General features: G+C 44.4%; 1 protein-coding gene across 2 annotated transcripts in view; it reads right to left on the bottom strand.

Annotated features, from left to right (window-relative positions):
- Nucleotides 1–9,878, bottom strand: part of SGK2 (serum/glucocorticoid regulated kinase 2) — a 68,009-nt gene extending 58,131 nt beyond the window's left edge. For both annotated transcript variants that reach the window (XM_084848368.1, XM_084848370.1), the window contains exon 1: nucleotides 9,761–9,878. The gene's annotated coding sequence lies outside the window, so the exon portion shown is untranslated. The remainder of the gene's footprint in view (nucleotides 1–9,760) is intronic.
- Between the last annotated feature and the right edge of the window lie 5,181 nt (nucleotides 9,879–15,059).

Genomic DNA, 15,059 nt, shown 5'->3' with positions numbered 1-15,059 from the left:
CAAAAAAGTCAAAGGCAGTTTGAGGTTGTATCAATAGAAGTGTCGTTTCGAAATCATGGGAAGCATCCTCTGCGCTGGTCAGACCTCACCTCGAATACTGTGTCCGGTGCCCTTCAGATGTGTTGGACTACAACTCCCATGCTTCCCATTCAGCATGGCCATGGCTGGGGATAGAATCATAGAATAGTAGGGTTGGAAGGGGCCTACAAGGCCATCGAGTCCAACCCCCAAATGATGATGGGGGCTTGTTGCCTAACACATCTGGAGAGCACCAGTTTGGGGAAGGCTGCACTAGGTATTCCGCCTGTCTACCTTTTACCCTCCCCTGCCTCATACAACCAGCCTGAGAAATGGCAGAACGTATGGGCTGGACAGAGCAAGAGGTCCAACACATTGTAAACCAGGGAGAGCTAGTGTGGGATATAGATAACTTTAGACTTGTCCTGTCGAGACCTGCAACCATGAAGCTCACTGGGTGATTTGGAGCCAGTTATTGCTTCTCAACTTATCCTACATCACAGGATTGTTGGGAGGGGGGAAAAAACAGAGTAACCTCAGAGTACATAATCCTGAGTTGCTAGGGCAAAGGCTGAGATACAAATGTGAATGTTTGTATTTATAATTGTTATCAAACAGTTAAGGGTGTATGGGGAGACTTGCTTTGTCACATTCTCTGCCCAGGCAGCTCCCATTTTTCATTCCAGCATCAGGACATTTCTCAGGGTAGTAAAATGCTTAATCAAGAGGACTGAGCTGTAAATTATCCTACCCACACATTGTGTCTCCCACGCTGATAAGCCACACCATATTAGGCATGGCTGTAACTGTGGGAATCTTCTTCCCCTATGATACCAGGTTCAAATCAAAAGAAGAACTAGGCTGTTTAATCATTAAAGATTGCACTTAAATATTAAGCAGCCAAGATTCTTTCAATGCTAAGGTATCTCCAGATAGGAAGTGCCATAATAACAGCTTCATATGCTGCATACCTCCCCTTCATGGATCACTGCCTTGTTGTGGTGAAGGGGCTTGTGTAACTCAGTGAAGCCATAAGCTATGCCGTGCAGGGCCACCCAAGACGGACAGGTCATGGCAGAGAGTTCTGACAAAATGTGGTCCACTGGAGAAGGAAATGGCAACCCACTCCAGTATTCTTGCCAAGAAAACCCCATGGAACGTAACACAAGGCTAAAAGAGATGACGCCGGAAGATGAGCCCCTCAGGTCGGAAGGTGTCCAATATACTACTGGGGAAGAGCAGAGGGTATTTCCAAGTAGCGCCAGAAAGAGTGAAGCGGCTGGGCCAAAGCCGAAAGGACACTCAGCTGTGGATGTGTCTGGTGGTGAAAAGAAAATCCGATGCTGTAAAGAACAATATTGTTTAGGAACCTGGAATGTCAGATCAATGAATCAAGGTAAGTTGGAGGTGGTCAAACATGAGATGGCAAGATTGAACATCGACATCTTGGGAATCAGCGAACTAACATGGACAGGCATGGGCGAATTTAATTCAGGTGACCATCATATCTACTATTGTGGGCAAGAATCCCTTAGAAGAAATGGAGTAGCACTCATAGTCAATAAAAGGGTGGGAAAAGCAGTACTGGGGTACAATCTTAAAAATGATAGAATGATCTCAGTACGAATCCAAGGCAAACCATTCAACATCACAGTAATTCAAGTCTATGCCCCAACCACTGATGCTGAAGAAGCTGAGGTTGATCGGTTCTATGAAGACCTACAACACCTTCTAAAACTAACACCAAAAAAAGATGTCCTCTTCATCATAGGGGATTGGAATGCTAAAGTAGGAAGTCAAGAAATCACCGGGATAACAGGCAAGCATGGCCTTGGTGTACAAAATGAAGCAGGACAAAGGCTAATAGAGTTTTGCCAAGAGAACACGCTGATCATAGCAAACACTCTTTTCCAACAGCACAAGAGGCGACTCTACACATGGACATCACCAGATGGTCAGTATCGAAATCAGATTGATTATGTCCTTTGCAGCCAAAGATGGAGAAGCTCTATACAGTCAGTCAAAACAAGACCTGGAGCTGACTGTGGCTCAGATCATGAGCTTCTTGTTGCAAAATTTCGGCTTAAATTGAAGAACGTAGGGAAAATCACTAAATCATTCAGGTATGAACTAAATCATATCCCTTACGAATACACAGTGGAGGTGAGGAATAGATTTCAGGGATTAGACCTGATAGAGTGCCTGAGGAACTATGGACGGAGGTCTGTAACATTGTTCAGGAGGCAGCAACTCAATCCATCCCAAAGAAAAAGAAATGCAAGAAAGCCAAGTGGCTGTCTGATGAGGCTTTACAAGTAGCTCACGAAAGAAGGGAAGCGAAAAGCAAGGGAGAAAGGGGAAGATATATCCAACTGAATGCAGAGTTCCAGAGAATAGCAAGGAGAGACAAGAAGGCCTTCTTAAATGAACAATGCAAAGAAATCGAGGAAAACAACAGAATGGGAAAGACTAGAGATCTCTTCAAGAAAATCGGAGATCTCAAGGGAACGCTTTGTGCAAAGACGGGCATGATAAAGGACAAAGAAGGCAGGGACCTAACAGAAGCAGATGAGATTAAGAAGAGGTGGCAAGAATACACAGAAGAACTATACAGGAAAGATCTGAATGTCCCTGATAGCCATGATAGTGCGGTCACTGAACTTGAGCCGGACATCCTAGAGAGTGAAGTCAAGTGGGCCTTAGGAAGCATTACTAACAACAAAGCTGGTGGAGATGACAGTATTCCAGCTGAGCTATTTAAAATCCTAAAAGATGATGCTGTTAAAGTGCTGCATTCAATATGCCAACAAATTTGGAACACTCAACAATGGCCGCAAGACTGGAAAAGGTCAGTTTACATTCCAATTCCAAAGAAGGGCAACGCCAAAGAGTGTTCAAACTACCGCACAATTGCGCTCATTTCACATGCCAGCAAGGTGATGCTCAAAATCCTACAAGCTAGGCTTCAGCAGTATGTGTACCGAGAACTACCGGAAGTACAAGCTGGGTTTCGAAGAGGCAGAGGAACTAGAGATCAAATCGCCAACATTCGCTGCATCATGGAGAAAGCAAGAGAATTCCAGAAAAATGTCTATTTCTGCTTCATTGACTACACTAAAGCCTTTGATTGTGTGGATCACAACAAACTGTGGCAAATTCTTAAAGTGATGGGAGTACCAGACCACCTCACCTTTCACCTGAGAAACCTGTACGAGGGTCAAGAAGCAACAGTAGGAACCAGACATGGAACAATCGAGTGGTTCAAAATTGGGAAAGGAGTACGACAAGGCTGCATATTGTCACCCTGCTTATTTAACTTATATGCAGAGTACATCATGAGAAATGCCGGGTTGGATGAATCAGAGGTCGGAATTAAGATTGCTGGGAGAATTATCAACAACCTCCGATATGCAGACGATACCACCCTAATGGCAGAAAGCGAAGAGGATCTCAAGAGCCTCTTGTTGAGGGTGAAAGAGGAGAGTGCAAAAGCTGGTTTGAAACTCAACATTAAAAAAACTAAGATCATGGCATCTGGCCCCATCACTTCCTGGCATATAGAAGGGGAAGAAATGGAAGCAGTGACAGATTTTACTTTCTTGGGCTCCAAGATCACCGCAGACGGTGACTGTAGCCATGAAATTAAAAGACGCTTGCTCCTTGGGAGGAAAGCTATGGCCAACCTAGACAGCATAGTAAGAAGCAGAGACATCACCTTGCCGACAAAGGTCCGTCTAATCAAAGCTATGGTTTTCCCAGTAGTAATGTATGGCTGTGAGAGCTGGAAGGCTGAGTGCCGAAGAATTGATGCTTTCGAACTGTGGTGCTGGAGAAGACTCTTACGAGTCCTCTGGACTGCAAGGAGGTCAAATCAGTCCATCCTAAAGGAAATCAACCCTGACTGCTCATTGGAAGGACAGATACTGAAGCTGAAGCTCAAATATTCTGGCCACCTAATGCGAAGAGAAAACTCTCTGGAAAAGACCCTGATGCTGGGAAGGACTGAAGGCAAAAGGAGAAGGGGACGGCAGAGGATGAGATGGCTAGATAGCATCACTGATGCAATGAATATGAACTTGAGCACGCTCCGGGAGAGAGCGCAGGACAGGAAGGCCTGGCGTGCTATGGTCTATGGGGTCACGAAGAGTCGGACACAACTGAACGACTGAACAACAACATGCTGAATACCTATTGGCCCAGCTTTACAACTGAGTTTAAGGGCTGTTTTACACATTACATGACACCACATCCGACTGACTGCTAAATTCTACACGCCTCAGAAAGCTGCAAACAATCCTGTCGGACCCTCGCCACCCCCACCCCTCAAGTATGAGGGCTGGAACAGACAAGATGCAGAAGATCCATTATTATTGGATCTCCTCACATTTTTTTTCTTTTACTTTGAAGTGGCTGTGGGGGACTCTGAGTGTCAAACTGCACATTACATTAATTATATAGTGTGTAAGGGACCCCTCTCTTTGTTTTCACTCTAGAGTAAGTGTGTGTGGCCCAGATTTGGATCAGGACAACCATGCCCTGGAAGAGGAGAATTAAACCATCTCTCCTCAGTTGTTTTCTTCCTGAAATTCTCCCCCCACCCCCCACCCCAAGTACAAAGAGGTTAAAAAAAAGAGAGGGAACTCTTCTTGGATCCCTTTCTTGTGCCCTTTAAGCAGACCCTGGATACTTTAAATACCACCAAGCTTTTTATTTTTTTATTTTTTCCTAGCGCTCTGTATATGGTTTTATCCGACGCTGTTTTTATTATGATATTTGTCCATTATTTTGTTTTTAATGTATTTATCGTAAGCCGCCTTGTGGGGCCTTGCCCTAAAAGGTGAGATCGAAATATAAATAATATGTAAATATGATATATGAAATGGCGTCAGGTTTCAGCATGAAGGCAACCAACAGCATAGGATCAATGAGGCCCATCTAGTCCTGCAGAACATTAAACTACTGTTTGGCAAGAGTGTCCCTCTCTTCACTCCATTAACTGGAGGAACTGCCTGCATTTTGTCCCAACCTTGGAAAATATGGAATATTCCTTAGGTTGAAAATGTGTTAGGAATGTTTGCAATGCAAAAGGTCAGTTGCATCCCCGTTCTCAAAGTCCTCGCTCATTAGAAACTATGCCATACTTATTGCTTCCCTGGCATAAAACATGTTTTGACTGGACAACTGTTACCATTTGAACTGTGTTGCTCTGTGTGGTCAAATGTATTTGGGTTTGGGTCCAACGACTGGGAGACGATGGTTGCTGCCCACTCTCCCTGCTGCCTCTATTGCAGCATCCTCTGATGCCCTCATCTTTGTTATCTCCTGCCGTTATGCTTACTTTTTTGCACATGAAAGGAAAAAAAATAAGATGGTGGCAAGCAATGAGCAACAAGGATCAGCAGCAGGGAAGAAAGTATGGGGGCAAAACCAGGCATCCTTCAGAGATCTCTGCATCATCAACTTATTTTGTAATCAGAGTCACAAGTTCAGCTCAGAGGCCCGAATAAGCCACATGCAAACCATGCTTGCAGCCACATTCACCCAGCTTAAGCCATGCTCATGTATAAGGGCCATTGGTACATTCGTCTACATGAAGGTGAACTCATGCACTCTTATGCATTCCAGGATAGGAATGCATGTTTCTTCCCCACTCTCTGCCCCAGACACCAATCTCTCCTCTATACACAAGATAGACTACTTCAAAACTAGCTATTGAGGACTTGCAACAAAGGAAGTGAACTTGAAAAACAATTAGAAATCCCATGACAAGAAGCTTTAGATCACAATCTTATGCACACTTACCTGGGAGTAAAAGCACAATCCTATACTTCAGTTATGCTATAGGGTTTGGTAGAATGTACGATATACTGCTGGTATGAAATATATGCTGGCAAAACTCAGCCAGCGTAGCAGCCAAAAGAGGGTGGAGATGTGGGAAGGACAGGCAATAAGGAGAATTACGCCAAACCCTCTACCCCTGCAGACCCTGAAGACACCCAAGTGGCAGAACTTGACATCAGCCACAGAGCTGGCTTTCAAAAAATTCCTTCCATTCAACTTAATGGTAAGGAAAACAAAACAAGATCACTTCTCCCCATGGTCTCCTGCCCTTCTCCCATCACCGTAACAGGTTGGGTGCACATATCAGCACCCAATCACAGCACATCGCTATCAGTACATAAACCCCACACAGGGAGAACATAGCTGCTTCCAGATGCAGAGTTCCTAACACTTGCAATTAATAGGCATTGTGCAGCTGTTCCGTCATTTTCTCATTAACAGATTTTCTGCATTAAGGAAAAAGATGGAAGAAGTGCTGGGAAAACAAAGGAGGGTCATGGGTAGGAGACATCAAAGACTAGACTCCCTATAAATCTCCATGAATGGGATAGGGTGATGGTGCCATAAAAACCTTGTCTGGAAGCACCATGTAATGCAGATAATAGGGTGCATGGCATGGGGCTGTATCTCTCTGGCCCACTTAGAGTACTCTGGTGAGGGGAAATGGCATTTTGCATAAAATAGTTTGTCTCCAGTCCACAAACATGTAGGAACTTTAACATGTCTGCCTAGAACCCTAAGAGGTACCTTGCCTTGGAACTCTAGACATAAACACCCAACAGGAACCCCCACTCTACTTCCACAACTGGAGATGCCAGGACAGAACACCGACATATACCATTCCTCCACTCCACCCCGATAATGCTGTGTCTTGCCCAAACTGTATTGCTAATAACACCGTTCTAGCAACAGCAGGGACCTGTATCTCCCACACAAGGTAAACTCACCCCCACATGCAGGTAAACTCTCTGTTGGCAAATGCAAGGCATTCCACTCCAACCATTGCTGCTGCTGGCCAAAACAGTCATGAGCACTTTTGCCTTGCAGAATCGCGACCCAGACACAGGGAGCATTACAGGGGTTCCTTCACATACAGAGTTCAACTGCAACCCCCAAGTGGGGGAGGGAGTATGGGCTCAGTCTCCTCCTTATGCACGGAGCGAAGCTGAGGCATGAACACTGGCTCAGAACCCAGGTGACACCACTCACTCTTTTCCCCTCCTCACAAATACCTACTATGCATTCAGGTTCAGGGACTATACTGCTGCCTATTGCTGGTTACTCTCGCTCTGTCTCCACAGGCTGTTTTCTGACATGTACAAGACTTTCTCCCACACCATATTCGGTGAAAGCCACGAGGAAGGCCAATCCCATGACCATCATCAGTGACCAGGATGCTCCCAGCTGTTCCTCTGTGAAGTTGCCAACCTATTTGCTCCAGCAGGCTCCTGCACCCTGGAACACTCTATGACAGACAGTTATGCCACAGGTGATGGTGCTTCTAACATGGAGTTGAAGCCATGAGAGACATTGCACCTGCTATCCCGCGGTCTGTCAAGCCTGATCTAGATTGCGAGGCCTACACCTGCAATTTTCACTAGGGAAAGGAACTCCCACTGGAGCGAATGGGAGTTATCCCTCCAATGGAAATTGCAGGTGTGCCCTCCCCATCAAAGGCTTAAAGCCCTTTATCCCCAGCAGATCCCAATCCAGGGCTACTCTCATGACTGGCACATCATCTAGTTGGGCCCTGAGTGTTTCGGGAGCTGCCCACTGATGTTTGCAGTGTGAGTTTGAGTCCTGGGAGCTCCCTCTCTGTTGCTTCTGACAAGACTGTTGATGGCCAGGCATGCAAAAGGTGAGTGGAGTCATATTCCCCTTGGTGGCATGGAGCTCAAACTCCTCCATTTTCCCAGCCCGTATCCTATGCAGTGAGCCACTGGAAGTTGCTGCTTTCTCTATGTGGCTGTATGTTCCATTATTACCTATCCTGGTTCTTCCCTTTCCCTGCTTGGCAAAATGCACTCTACCTCCCTCAGTGTTGCTATGTGTGGGTCAGAAGGATGCACTGGGTGTGTCTCCCTGTCAGACTGAGTGGATTGGTGCCTCCTGCGTCCAGCTGACGTGGAGGCATCTCCGCAACTTTACCACATCATCTCCACAACTTCACCATGTTATCTCTGCAACATCACCATACTGGCCCTGATTGGTGGGAAGCGAAGGTATTGCCATGGACACTGTATTTTTTCTGTATTTTTTGAAGCAGTGCGTTTTTCCCCTCCTGTTCTGGGCTGGGTATGTGGAATATGGCAGATGCTGCTACAATGCAACTATTCTCCAAGCAATACTACCGATGTGAGATTTCATTTGTTTTAATGGGGTTTGTGTAGTAAATATGCATAAGCCTAATTGAAATGCATGAAGCAACAAAATATACTCCCAAATAATGTATGAAGAACCTATGGAGACTAAAGATTGAAAATTTTTTTCCAAGGAATTAAAAATATATAATTAATAATATAGTTACAATAGTATAGTGCAGGGTGAGGCAATGTTTTTGGGCCCTTGGGAACAATTGGCAATTTGATAAACTGTCCTGGGTACCACCACAAAATGGTGGTCATGGGACAAAATGGCTGCCATGGGAGTCATGGTAAAGGGCAAGTAACCTGCCCCAATGACTAAGTATGAGGCAGAGGTGGGGTCTGAGCCTTAACACACTGCACAACTCATTTGAACCCACAGCTTTCAGCACCAACAGAAACCTATTTTGCAGCAATCTCAGCTGCTGTTAAGAAAATGTGCATTTAAACCAAAAAAAAGTGGGAGAGGTAGGACACCTTGGCAGGCGCCAAGAGAAGTGTCTGGGCCACGTTGGTGCCCATGGGGATCATGTTGCCTACCCCTGGTATAGTGGTTTATTATGAAATCAACAGCTACTTCCTTTTTCTTTTCGTCCTTTTCTTTATTGGCAGATACATGCAGCTCGCACTCCAAACTGCAATCTCTTCCTTTTCGCAGTCTCCCAAATAAATACTACTCGTTAAAGCAGAGAGAAATTTCCTGTAGCCCCATGGAGCAGTGGTTCTCAAACACACTACTACGGGGTTCTAACTGATAATTACATGTTGTTTTTATTTGGGATTTGTCATTCCTCTGCTCTATTTCTTGATCTGAAACTTGAAAGGCATTTTAGGAATCATCTACTTTACCAGAATATCCCTTATTCCATAATGCTAATCCTAAATCATTTCTTGTTTTCTGTATTTATTTCCAAAGAGCCCAAGTCTTTAGCTGACTTCATTAAAAGTAAAGGAACAAACAAAACACTAAAGCTGAAGAACTATCTTATGCCTAAAAGTTTGATCAGGAAACTCTACTCTGCTTCTTCTGCACTGTCCCCATGCTGCCTACCTGAAAATCAGGGCCTTATAGTTGCTAGGGTTTTTGCAACAAACTTGTCCATAGGTCTTCCCATCAAACCAAATGCTAGGTTTGTTCACCCTGGTACTGCTGGAAATTCTAGAAGATTTGCAAAACTAATCTACACAGTAACTAAGCAATCATAGCTATTTTGCACAAGATTGTTGTCCACAAAAGCTCCAGCCAAAGCAAATGTACAGTTTGGAAGAAAGTTATCCTCTGGCCTTAACTACCTATTAGGACATAACTCTCTTTGTGACCCTGAGCTGGCTGATTTGGATTATGAAACAGAATGATCACTGAGTTGGGGGAGAAACAAACAGGCTGCACACATTCAAATAGATCAATCACAAGGTGTAGTGCCCTGCTGCATGGTTTTAGGACCAACACACACCCCTGACCCCCCCCAACAACCACTTCCTTAGTGCTGCTTCAAAATTCTCTGAATGTGAAATAAGTATGCAAATCCAAACTTTACTTGCAAAAGGAAGGAATTCTAGAAGGCTGGGTTCTCAGCGTCCCTCAAGAAGCAGAAGAATGCCATCTTCTAACTACAGTCATCCTGCTTCGTCTTCCCTCCTCCCTGCCTCCCGACTGGTGTTTTTGTTTTTATGAATTAGCCTGAAGGTCACAAGAATATTTTCAAGGAGTGGCTTATGCTAGGAAGTAAATTATTACCCAGCTATTGGCTCTGAGGGGGTAGAAATACTGAAGGTGGTGGAGGAGGAGGAGGAGGAGGAGGAGGAGGAAGGCAACTTTCCTCACAGGAAGATTAGAGGGCAGCTCAGCCCCACAGATGTCCAGGAAAACAATTTAAACAAAGTGCCTCTTTTCTGGAAGGAAGTCACATGCTGGGGCTGAGTAGAGGTAATTAAGGCACATGATGCCTTTTAAATGCCAGCAGCAATGACAATCTGGGTACTGCAAGTGCTAATTCACGCTGAGCGCCTTTGACCATGGCAGCCCTGGTTACAAAGGACCAGTCAGCACCCAGCCCATTGGTCATCATGCACTTTCTGGTCATCTCCTTTTTCTGGTTCCTTATTAGATGTTCCTCCTGCATGAGTACCATGTAACTGGGATATTCTGCAGAAATTGGGCTACCGTGAGAGAAGTGTGATCATTGTTTGGCTTTTTGTCCTCCCCCTTCCAATTTGTACATGTGTGTGCATGTGTGAGAAATGAGCTGTGAAATTTGATTCCAAATGCACAGGGTAATAAATAAAAAAAAACAGTCCACGTACATTATCAGTGTGTCAAATCAAGACTAATGTGAGGGAAACTATTAGCACAAACAAACCCTGAGGGCTTCACCTGGGTCAGGGTGTCCTGTGCAAATGCCAAATGTGATTGAGTGCTGGTGAGCCATCAGTAAAACTTTCCAAGCTTCTGCCTTCTGTTATGCTCTAAGGACAGGTCTACACATTCAGCATAATGAGGTGGACAATTCCTGAGGTGGTAAAACGGGCTGTATCACTTCAGACTGCAGAGATGGAAACACATTTATGGGCATTTCTTCACAAGGCATTTATTGTGCACTCATCATTCCCTACTCATGGTTGTTTATGGGTTCTTTAGACAAAATCATGAACTGCAGTTCCACTTCTGTGTCTAACCAGCACTTTCAGCGAGTTTTTTTAGAGCAGGGAAAATGCGGCATTTAGCTGTAAAAAGAAAGTGTGATTTACCGTTATGTATTTGTGTTATTCCACTATACCACAGTGCCACCTAAAGGTTATGTAGGAGAAAAGCAGGAAAGGAAATGCTATTGGTGTAGTGTACGGACCTCATTGAGTCCTCACTGAGTGCTCATTGGAAGGACAGATACTGAAGCTGAAGCTGAAATATTTTGGCCACCTAATGCAAAGAGAAAACTCTCTGGAAAAGTCCCTGATGCTGGGAAAGACTGAAGGCAAAAGGAGAAGGGGACGGCAGAGGATGAGATGGCTAGATAGCATCACGGATGCAATGAATATGAATTTGAGCACGCTCCGGGAGAGAGCGCAGGAAAGGAAGGCCTGGCGTGCTATGGTCCATGGGGTCACGAAGAGTCGGACACGACTGAACGACTGAACAACAACAACAACAACAACAACGGACCTCAATTCTGTGACAAAACCAAAAGTAGATAGAATGGATTAACAGCCTAGTGTAGAAAAGCTCTATGAATGTACCCGCACATTTAAAAAAACCTTCCTTGCAAGTAGTTAGAAAAATAGTACAACAGGGAGCACACTGGGCCCCACGGCTGGCCCAAATCATTTTGCTGCCTGAGGCAAAGGACAAGATGGCGAGTGCATCCCACCCCTAGTCCACATACAAAAGCCAAATAAATTGTCAGTTGAATTTCATTTCTACAAATGGCAATGGGACAGCACACCTAAGGGACCCAGGCTAGTTTAAGGGGAGCAGGGTAGGCTGCATAATGCACACCAGTCTGTCCTTCAACATCTCACCACCACTCCCCACCCCCACCCCTGCATCTGGCACTTGAGACAGATGCCTAATGGTCAAACCAGCCCTGCTGGGCCCAGAACTTTTCTCCCTGTGGTGCTAATTTGTGTGTGTGTGTGTGTGGGGGGGTGTTATTCACAGGAAGGGTTGTTATTGTTTTTTAATGGGAGGGAGCATTCAAAAATGGCATCTGCCACATGTAGGAGAATGGCACAGGGCCATCCTTCTACCTCAGGATTCTAACACCTCATTCTGAGGACCACACTAAACATTCTTCTAATCACCCATACCAGAGCTATGCATAATTGGTTTACTTACTTCAAAGTAAGCATGTGCAGCCCCGATTTGGATCAGGAGCATGACACTCCAGGACGGGGCTTTTTAAGCTTCCCCTCACCTGTTTTCATCCCAAAATTCCACCCACAATGGGGGAGTGGTATTAAAAAATGAGAAAAAAAACACCCCCATTGAATATTTAGTTTGGCTCTAAAGCACATATAGACCAGGCCTAAGATTATCTGATTTTGATGCTGACAAAAGCAGTCACATCTGGCACAACCTAGATTACCACATTTTAATTTGGTTGCAGATCTATGAACATTCATCCCCCTTGTCCCCTGTTGGGATGAGCAGGCACATGTCCTTAAGTATGTCTGTGGTATACCTAATTATGCAGTTGTAAATTAGGGAACTGATTTGGCCTGACCCTTAGAAATTAGAAGCTAAAATCTATTTGAATTTGAGGTAGAAACGTTTGCCCTGACAACTGAAAGAACACTCATGGGTCCTCATTCTATATCTAAGGGGAATATAGCACATCTAAAATGGCACCATCCTTAGGAGTATGGTTATTTGTGTCATGGGAAGTAGTAACCATTAGAGTAGGACAGAGAACTGTGCAGGGCACAAAAAACCTTTAAACCAGCATTCCCCAAGCTGGTGCCCTCTAACTGTTTTGGACTTCAACTTCCATCAGCCTCACCCAGCATGGCTAATGGTTAGGAATACTGGGAACATAGTCCAAAACATCTGGAGAGACCAGGCTGGGAAAGATTGTTTTAACCCCTCAAAGTACTATCCCTTTTGATAAATATGATTGAGTCCCATTCAGTGTGTCATTGATCCTCTTTATCCTATAGGCTTTTCCTTCCCAGTGACATTAAACAGTGCAACTCTATACACATTTACTCAGAAATAAACCCCACTGTTTTCAGTTGGGCTTGTACTCTAGTAGAACATTTTGGATGGCAGCATAAGTATCTCAGAATCTCAATACTCCATTCCCTAATTTATTTGATGCTTATAAGAGGGGAAACTTGGTTCACCAAACAATGTTACAAGCCTGCTCCGACAACCCAGTCCCTGTCCCTGTATCTCTGGGCAACCTGAGCTTCAGGGTCTTGTTCATCTTCTTGTCCAGAAAAAAATTGCCATCTGGCCATTTTGCTAACAGGAATCCTGCCTGTCTTACAGGGCAAACCTTAAGCTTGTTTACATACAAGTAACTCCTATTGAGTTCAGTTGAGCCTAGTAACTAACTGTGCATAAGATTTCAGTCTTAGGGCACAGTCCTATGAATGTTTAGAGAGAGAAAAGTGTCTACCTAAACTTGAAAGCCAACATATTCCCTTTGGTCTGCAAAACGAGAGCCAGACAGAAAATGTCAACCCCAGAAAGCAGAATGAGGGTGCAATCCTATGCATGTTTAGACAAAAAAATGTCCTACAACCTCCTGCATGCCCCAGCCAGCCATGCTTGTAGGACTTTTTTCTGTCTAAGCATGCATAGGATTGCACCCTTATTCTGCTTTCCCATGTTGATATTTTCTGTCTGGCGTCTCTCTTGTTTTGCCGACCAAAGGGAATATGCTGGCTTTCAAGCTAAGCTAGCCTGTCACCATATTTTCTGATTCACACTGGTCCTAAGGGGCTTATGATTTAGAAGGCATGCAAAATAATAATAATAATAATATGGGAATATGTCTTGAAAACTGAAAACGAGCTTTCTGTTTGTGACCTTTTCACTCATTCCCCATAATCACCTAAGAGCATGTTTTCATTAAGGTACATTGCCTTACAATTATACTGCTAAATGGTAGTAAAAAGAGCCTCGGGCTTGCGTGAAACCATGGTCTCGCAGTCTATAGTCACTATGGTAATGGGGTTACTATAGTGTGAACTTGATCATCCTTTTTCTCCTCTTATGGCCTTGTTCCTGTGGTCACTAATGGTAGGGTTAAGTATGACTCTTTTTCCTTCAGGGTACTTTGTTCACATGACATCATTTAAAGGTTGTGCACTTTAATCGGAGTGCACCTATATGCCAGTCCTGAGGGGAGGAAAATGGAATGCAGCAAGGGCTTTCAGGAGAAACTAGCTCTTTCCCATTTCCAGAGGGGCAGCCATGTTAGCCTATTGCATCGAAAGAAAAGAAAAGAGAGAGAGAGAGAGAGAGAAAGAAAGACAGACAGACAGACAGACAGACAGTGTCGTGGCACCATAAAGACTAACACATTTATTTTGGCATAATCTTATGTGGACTATAGCTCACTTCATCAGATGCATGACATGTCATCAAGAGTTCCAGGTATATATACAGTATATGTATGGTGGTGGGAAATTGTAAACGGTCAGGTCTGAAGGAAGTTAAATGCAGAAAGTACAGACAATGACAACCACATTATTAACAGTGGTTATTCAGAGTACAATTGCTGCTGGTAACACAAAACATCCTGGCACTAAATAAGCCAATTAACACATGTAGTGTGATAAGAATCTTTTGGTGATAACACTGAATCTTTTGATGAATTCTAATTCAACAGTAGCCCTATTCAGGCATTCAGGATCTGTGTACATGAGGAGAGGAAACACTCAGGGCATTTCTACACCAGCCTAAAATCCTGAATTTAAAACGGGGCGTTCTGCTTCCATTTTAAATGCAGGATCATCACCGACTCCCTTTACACCGGCTTCCTTTCCCCCTCCCCTTTCCCCTCCTTCTCCCCCTATCTGAGTCTTCCATTATATTTCATTGGTCTCGCTCCTCTTCTTGCTGCTTTTCCTCTTTTCCCAGAGGAAACTGAAGCGGAACACAGCGGGGTAATTTGATAGCTCATTATCTATGATCTATTTAAAAACAGAACAAAGGGCGTTTAGTGCAGGAGACTCCTCGGATGATCATGGCATCATGTAAATGCCCGCAACTGGCGGTGAAGGAGAAATCTCAGTCGCAGGATAAAAGCTCTGTGTGATGAAGCCCTCAGGCTCTGCCCCCATCATCACACATTTCTATCACCTTTTACTTGTGTAGGGGGACAGCCTGAA

Source organism: Heloderma suspectum, chromosome 4 (genome assembly GCF_057233095.1).
Source record: "Heloderma suspectum isolate Gila_16-S chromosome 4, 16-S_ref, whole genome shotgun sequence".
Taxonomy (NCBI): Eukaryota; Metazoa; Chordata; class Lepidosauria; order Squamata; family Helodermatidae; genus Heloderma; species Heloderma suspectum.
Note: the sequence above shows the minus strand (reverse complement) of the source record. Positions and strands in the feature narration are given on the sequence as shown.